The following is an 8,371-nucleotide window of genomic DNA, read 5'->3' as shown; positions in this document are numbered from 1 at the left end:
TTTATATATATATATATATATATATATATATATATATATATATATGAAGTACCCGTACCTTCTCTGGGCATTAGTTTTACTTACTTACCTCCTATAAGCATTGAAATTTGTAAGGACTAGGTCAACAAAAAGGTCAACTAGGTAAAAAAATCAAACTAGTGTGAAGTATAAGTGAAGTAGTTGAGGGGGAGTATTTAGTACTCCAGTACATGGAACACTACATGTTGTATGAATAAGGTCAGGTGGAGAGTTGAATTTATGGGTAATTTAGTTGTCCTGATACTACGTTCTAGGAAATTTGAAAATAAGGAAATCTACAGGTTGAAATATTAATGATATTAATCATTTACATATATTACCCAGTCTTAATGATCTTAACCAAAAGGTATTTTTTTCTAATGCATCAGAAGTTATCATTGTCATCTAACAACATGATCAAAAAATGATTTTAGGAGCATAAATAAGCGAAATTGTAGACTAGTAGGAATAAGATGGACTGACCTGTGGGAAAGGGGTAAAATCTTCATAATTTTTAAGGTAGTCAATCCAAGTAGCAATCACTTCAGAGTCTTTCTTCTGAGACCAACTTCTTTATCTTTAATCTGACCTTCTCCCTGAGTGTTTGTGTCTAAATTGTTTACTGATACCATGCACGATAAAGGTCACAGTAAATATGACCTACTTCATATTTTACATCATGCAGGTCTAATGTTTCTGACCAAACCCCAAAGGAATGAATGTTAGTCACAGAGTTCAGCATTAGGAAATAATTGAATTTGTCTGACTCTGCAGTATAAAATGATTTGAAGGACAAAGAGGACTAGTAGTCTGAAAGGCTAAGTCAGAAAGACAGGAGTGTTTTGAGAATATTTGTTATTTTTTCCCAGAGAAAGCCATACTTCTGTAGACTGTTATGTGAAATACATAGGCAAAGATCTTATGCCAAACAGAGGATAATATTCATAGTTTTACCTTAATTTTCTGGACATTTTAGAAAAATTTATTCCAACAGGGGTGGGAAAGAACAAGGGAAAAGTGAGTGACTGTCTTTAAATAAATGAGCTGAATGCACGACTTCTTCATTGTTAGTTTGCAAGTAGTGTAACATTACTTTAAGATAAAGTCAACCTGGGACTGTGTAGCTTTATGGAAAAATAGTTATGGCTACAAACTTATGAGGTTAAAATAAAAGAACTTTTTGATTTTTCAGAATATCACAAACTTGAACCATTTTTACCAGCTTCTAAAATGTTTTGAGCATGTATTATGCTCCAAGCCTAATTTTAAGCATCTTAGATGTGCTCTCTTAATCTGTGCTCTCTTACTACCCCATTGATGGAGGTACAATTTTAGCCCTCTTTATTGGAGTAGAACCTGAGGCCCAGAGTCTAAATAGCTTTCCCAAGACTGCACAGCTAGTTGTAGACATGGGATTTGAACCCAGGATTTGAATCTCAGGCCAGGTGCCTTCCTCACTGGTTTCTTTCTGACCCCTAAGTCTGGAACTTAACATTTTGCCTTCGCTGCATCTAGAATGCCTGAGAAACACTTCCCTTCTACAATTAATTAATATTGGAAGAGCCAGAATCAGTCTTAGAAGTACTTCTGAAGTGAGGTGTGAAATCTGCTCCTCACTTTTTTGTTTTACCAATGTAGAAACAGGGCCCACACCCACAGTCTCCCACTGAAGTAAGTGTCCGAGAAGGAATTAGGACCCACGACCTAACCTGTGTTTCAATGTTTCAGTACTCCCAGTGGTCTCTACACTGCATCAACTCATATTTCTTGACTGTTGACTGTTTTCCAGGCACTGTGCAATATTATTCGCTTCATCTCATCACATTTCCTCTCCAAATATCATGCATCTCTTCAAACTTGCTGCACTTTGATGCTTCATTGGAAATCCTCCCTTCATCAAAGAATAGGAGCCACATTTTTAGACCTACCTTTTTTAGAGCAGTCATCAGAGTGGGTGCATTGTAAATGTAGGTGGATTGAGAAGTCATTGGAAGGAGTCAGATGAGGCAGATTGACACACACATCCCCTTCCTTTGACGAGCTTACAGTAATTTAGCTGAGATTCAACTTGATCCTCCTTGTTTCAATCCATTTTCTTGCCTTTTTCTCACTATACCTTCATTTTCTCCCAAATGATAAAGTTTATCCAGGGTGACTTTTCCATGCTTTAAACGTGTCTCAAAATACTCTTAAGAATATAATCATCATGGGGCTCCGACTGTCCCAATTTGTTTGCGATGAGTGTTTCTATTCTTATAATATTATGAGTTTTCCATACTCCCAAATAGAATAGAAAGTGTCTAAAAAATTATTGTAATAGCTTTATATATTTTATAAATATGTTGTAAAATTGAAAAGCCTAGATAGACTCTTAGGTCTTCTTTGGTAGCAAAATACCTATTTGTATTACTGACTTTTCCTTGATTTGTTTATACTTGAGGAATAATAGTCTGAAGGCTAAGGCTGAAAGGCATTTATTATTATGAACTGAAGAGCAGAATGAATGCACTTTGACCTTAAAATATAAAGTAATAACAGCAATGTGAAGAAAGCATATTGTCATTGTTAGTGGAAAATTATATTGATGTAGGTATTAAAAGGTAATATACTTTTTTTCCATAAGATTTTATTAAAGATCAACCTTTTTGAAAACAATCCTGGGGCGCCTAGGTGGCGCAGTCGGTTAAAGCGTCCAACTTCAGCCAGGTCACGATCTCGCGGTCCGTGAGTTCGAGCCCCGCGTCGGGCTCTGGGCTGATGGCTCGGAGCCTGGAGCCTGTTTCCGATTCTGTGTCTCCCTCTCTCTCTGCCCCACCCCCATTCATGCTTTGTCTCTCTCTCTCTCCCAAAAATAAATAAAAAACGTTGAAAAAAAATTAAAAAAAAAAAAAAAACAATCCTAAAAGCACCCTTTGGACTTTCTTTGTTTTTCTCTTTGTTACCTTTACAAGGTTCTTCCAGAAAGTACCAATTTTATTTTAAAGTTTTAATCAATATTTCACACAGTGAAATCTTTTTCTCTGACACAATGAGTTATCAAAGCATTTTTTTTCTTCCTGAGACAGCAGCTTTGAGCTGTAACTGAGGATAGATCTTGTGGATACTGTCTGTGTCAAGATTAGATCAGACACCATGGGAATTCCTTTTCATGTTTGTAACTCTTAAATCAGCATAAGCAATACACAAATTCTTCCATTCTAAAGGTGAGTTTTCCTCAGTGGAATGACTATTGCTGATAGTATTTGATTTTCATTACTCCAAAAACAAAATAGAACTGTATAGCTGAAAATTGTACCTGAATATATACTTATCTGACTCTCATTTTCTTTGAAAGCAGTTGTCTCCAAAAACTACAGTAACATATTCTTCTTAGTATATTGTTTATAGTTTAAATGATAAATGCAATTAAATATTTCAAGTAAAGTATTAGTCCTCCTCCAATACAAAGTCCTTTCTTATATTAAAAAAAGAAAAAGAGGATGAATTACCATCTATTCCTGAATATACATATATCTGATTTCTAGTTATATTTATAGTTTCTAGTTATATTTGTGCCAATAGAAGAGTTGTTCTCCATTAAGACTCTGAGAAGGGTTATGGCATACTGATTGAGTTTGGTCTGACATTAGATTTCGTGGGCTTCAATCCTGCCTCTGCCACTATTAGCTGTGTGACATTGGACAAGTTATTTAAATTCTTTTCCTTACTTGTAACGGTCCCTGACTCACTGGCCAGGTAGGAGGATTTAATGATATAATCTACCTAAGAACTTAACCCTATTCTTGATACATAATGGATGTTTCATACATAATTAGCATTATACTTACTTACATTGTAAGTCTGATGCATACAAAGACAAAACATTCACCTAAAAATGGCTCATACTTATTTACGAAAGGAAGAATTTATTCTCACTACATTTTCCTAGTCAATTTATATATTTGAGTCTTTTATTAACTTTTTTTTTTCAGTGAAGTCTAAGAGGTAAAATAATTTCTGTTCCTGAGACTAGAAAGCAACTGGGGTATAACAAATATGGTCTTCTGGGGGTAACATTTTAAACATGGATTTTCTTAAGCAGTCAATATTCTTTTAATATTAGATAACTTCAGATTTTTATGATTTCAGTGTTCTGTGACCAGCCAACCAGAAGCTTTCTTAAAGAAAAATGCCAAAGCTGGTAGGTTCCAAGAAAAACATACAGTTGGACTATGAGGGAAATTGCTTCCAATTCAGCTAATACAGCATTAGGCTCTGTTAAGGGATGTAATGGCTGTCTTGATTATTGATGGCCATGTGGATGCTTCCCTGCTTTAGAAGAATTGGGTAAGTAGAAGATGAAGTCATTTTCTAAAGCTTGGCCCACTGCCCTGCATTCTCTTTATTCTGACTGTTCAGACCGTGGGCACAGAGTAGCAAGAAAGGAAGTGAGATGCTGACATGAAAAATGGGGTTAATGAACCACGTAGATGAATAATACAAACAAAACCGTTTCAGCAAAGTAGAGTTTGCATCTTCTGCTCCATAAACAATGAGTATACACTCTAGAAATTAGCCAGCTTTTAAAATTTAATTAATTTGAAATGTTAAGTGGATCATAGGTATCTACTTCCATGTTGAAGGCTGCAAGGAAGTTAATCATCAACAGAACTTCTGGGAAAGGGAATTTTTCTGCATCCAGGAAATTCTCACACATGGGAAATTTTCACATGATTTTAGTAGTTTGAAGTAGGGTCTAAAACACTCGTTTACATAATCCTGTAATTAAGGCATTCTATGCCATAGTTTTCTGCACAATTATTCAGAAAATATTCAGGAGGACTAACTGATATCCTAACTACATAAATGATAGAAATTTAGTTTTTTAAAATATATAGTATATTTGGAGAATTAAATGCTTATGAAGAAGGACTGAAAGAATGTTTCAAGTAAGACATCTTCCCCTTGGCTAGAATTGTTTTCAGAATTTCTGTTCTATGGGAATTATTATGTCCAAATCACACTTTAATTTTCTGAATGAACATATTTCTTTAAAGGTGTGCAAGTGTGTCAGAGTAACTCTCTTTGCCCAGCCAAGGCCCCTAAAACAATGGCTTATTCCTGGTATGCATTACCTACCTACCCACCCCCCACCCCCACCCCGACTGGGTGAAAAACAGCTACCTCTCCAGTTTGGTTATTCCAGATCATCTTCTCTCAGAGAGAAATTTCCTGTTTGATCCTAAACAAATTATCTAAAAAAAGCTTCCAAGCCAGTGGTAATCAGAAATTAAATAAATAAATAAAAACAAAAAAAGCCAGCTCTCTACCATCTTGCACTCTTTTCTATCAGTCTGGAGAGTGTGTTTGTGTGTTTCTAATTTATACAGCCTAAGGTGAGGGAGGTGATATCCTTTCAAGGGGACCACATGCAAGTTTATGCCACAGGGGCAGGTGCCCACAATGGTTAACAATTGCCCTCACTCTGTGATGCTAAAATGTAACTGCCATTCTCCATCTGCAAATCCTGTCTCCCTGTGGTTCCTGTTCTCAGAGAAATGTTACTAAAGCTTGGAGGTAACTGCTTACAATAGAGCTGCCCTGGAATAAACTGAGAAGCTTTATATCCTCCTCACTGGAGGGCATATCACATTTTTTTAGTCTAGGAATAACTATATTTCTACCATAGTCCATCACCTAAAAAAAAAGAACTACCTATGGATATAGCTCATGTTAGTAAAAGTTAAGATCTCTGTCTTCAGTTCAAACAGCTATTTTAAAAATTTTTACAATAAATTACTGAGAGACTATAAATGTATAAACATATTGAATATTCTTTTTGAGAGAGTATTATAGTTTTATCTTTAAAAGAGAGGACGCCTTCAGAAGTAAGACAGTATCTGAGAAAGAGAAATTCTCTGTGGATGTTTTTTTGGGTTTTCTGTCCTAAAACACATATGCTAAAGCACGTGAGCAACTTCTCTGTGTATACATGCAGTGATATTTCTGTTGGTGTCAGGTGTGATGGATTGCTATAGTTTTGCAAAGTCATGCTTTGTGCCTTTATAAAATAAATCATATTTCAAAAAGCCAGTGACTTTTTTTTACAAATGCTTAAATTATGTGAAGGCATGTTTATATTAAAGGAATTCTGTATATTAAATAATATTTAATGAAGATATTAGAAGATTCAAGTTTATAATGTGTGTATCTTGGTATCTTCCCTTTCTCAATATCATAAGATATGTGCACCCCTGGGTGTTTATGTTAATTCCTTAATAATAAAATATGTTAAAAGCTATAAAAAAATGTTAATGTCTATATAAACAGTGAGCCCAATTACCTTTTAATTCGTTTGGAGATTTGAAATTTTTAAGCTCTTCTCTGTGAAAATGATGGTTGCATGGGGCACCTGGGTGGCTCACTCGGTTAAGCTTCCAACTCTTGATTTTGGCTCAGGTCACGACCTCATGGTTTATGAGTTCGAGCCCTGCATTGAGCTCTGTGCTGACAGTGTGGAGCCTGCTTGGGAGCCTCTCTCTCCCTCTTTCTCTGCTCCCCCCCCCTTTCTCTCTCTCTCAAAAAATAAATAAACTTATTTTTTTTTTATTTGAAAACTATGATTGCAGTGCATTGGGTTCCTACTTCCCTGGACAGGTGTCCTGTTAATGGTCTAATAGGGAACAGGCTGCTTTGTGCACTTTCAGGCTTTCAATGACATTTATAAACATATGCTATTTTGTCATTTTGTTATCTCTGGAGGCACCAGATTATGACTCTCCTGTTCATCACTTTATACCCTAGAGACTCGCATAGTTCCTGGCACACAGTAGGTGTTCAGAGCCTATTTTTCAGTGAATGATAAAAAGAACAAGCGTCATCCCATCAGCTGATCCCTGAGAGGTTGATAAGTCCACCTCTGTGTGAAGGCGTCACTAAATTGAATTCCTTGCTGGCCTTGCAGCAGCTACATCTTCCGTGCATCAATTCCTTGACTGCCATCCACGATGGAATCTTTCTGATCATCAGTCTCCTCTCATCTTCTCAGTTAACACAATTTTGTACTCCCTTTAGCATGACATATCTTTTTTCAGCCTTCCTGCTTCTAAAAAGTCTTCTATGATTTCTGAAATATGCATTCTATGATTAACAAACACTCATATAATCACAATCACTGTCTAATCAAAGACAGTTACCTTAGGGGTTCCTGGGTGGCTCAGTCGGCTAAGCATCTGCCTCTCGATTTCAGCTCAGGTCATAATCTCACAGTTCGTAAATTCAAGCCACACGTCAGGCTCTGTGCGATGAGCTGTGAGGTCAGAGCCTGCTTGGGATTCTCTCTCCCCGTCTCTCCATCTGTCCCCTGCTCACATATGCTCTCTCGGTCTCGCAAAATAAATAAACAAACTTTTAAAAAGTTATCTTCACTTGTTTCCTTTAACTGACAGTGAGTTTACCCTTAAACCGTTAATTTCCTTTTCAGATGGAGGACTGCAACATCTCACACCCTGCTTTCCTCAGTGTTGGTAGAAGGATTGCCATTCTCTTCATTTTCTACTATCAGGTAAGAATTCCTCCATTCTCATGGAGAAACCTTGCTTCTGTGGCTGTAGACATACTCTAACAGGTTATATAAGCATATTAATGGTGGAAATCTCAACATGATGGGATTTTTTCTTTCCTCTGTAATTTACTTCATTGTTTGAATTTTTAGTAATATGCATGTATTATCTTACCCCTCAAAGCTATTTTTCTCTTATTTTTACCAGCTTATTGAGTTGGAATGACACAGATAACCTTGTATGTTTAAGGTGTACATGTTGAATCGATACACATATATTGCAAAATGATTACACTGTAGTGTTAGCTAACACCTTCATGATGTCATAAAGTTACCATTTCTTTTTTTGTGGTAAGAACACATAAGATTTACTCTTTTACTGACTTTCCAGTAGATAATATAGTATTATTAACTGTAACCACTAAACTGTATATTATATCTTCAGGCCTTATTCACCTTAAAACTGGAAATTTGTACTCTTCAACCATTATCTTTTTATTTCCCTAACCACCAGCCCCTAGTAATGACCACTCTATGTTTCCATGAGATCAACTTTTTTAGATTCTACCTGCAAGTGAAATCATACAGTATTTACCTCTTTTTGTTTGACTTATTTCACTTAGCATAATGCCCTCAAGTTTCATACACATTGTTACAAAGGACAGGACTTCCTTCTTTCTCATGGCTGAATAATATTCCACTGTATATACACATACCACATCTTTTATATACATTTGTTTCTTGGGGGACACTTAGGTTGTTTCTATATCTTGGCTCTTATGAATAATGCTGCAGTGAACATGGGAATGCAGG

General features: G+C 36.0%; 1 long non-coding RNA gene across 1 annotated transcript in view; it reads left to right on the top strand.

Annotated features, from left to right (window-relative positions):
• The window catches only part of LOC121012520 (uncharacterized), a 114,081-nt gene extending 106,511 nt beyond the window's left edge, over nucleotides 1-7,570 (top strand). Inside the window, exon 3 of the long non-coding RNA XR_005782157.1 lies at nucleotides 7,481-7,570. This is a non-coding gene — a long non-coding RNA (uncharacterized LOC121012520). The remainder of the gene's footprint in view (nucleotides 1-7,480) is intronic.
• The last annotated feature ends 801 nt before the right edge of the window (nucleotides 7,571-8,371 follow it).

This window comes from Herpailurus yagouaroundi, unplaced genomic scaffold (genome assembly GCF_014898765.1).
Source record: "Herpailurus yagouaroundi ecotype Mexico unplaced genomic scaffold, PumYag 29, whole genome shotgun sequence".
Classification (NCBI taxonomy): Eukaryota; Metazoa; Chordata; class Mammalia; order Carnivora; family Felidae; genus Herpailurus; species Herpailurus yagouaroundi.
The sequence above is the reverse complement of the archived record's forward strand: the minus strand, read 5'-3'. Positions and strand labels throughout refer to the sequence as shown.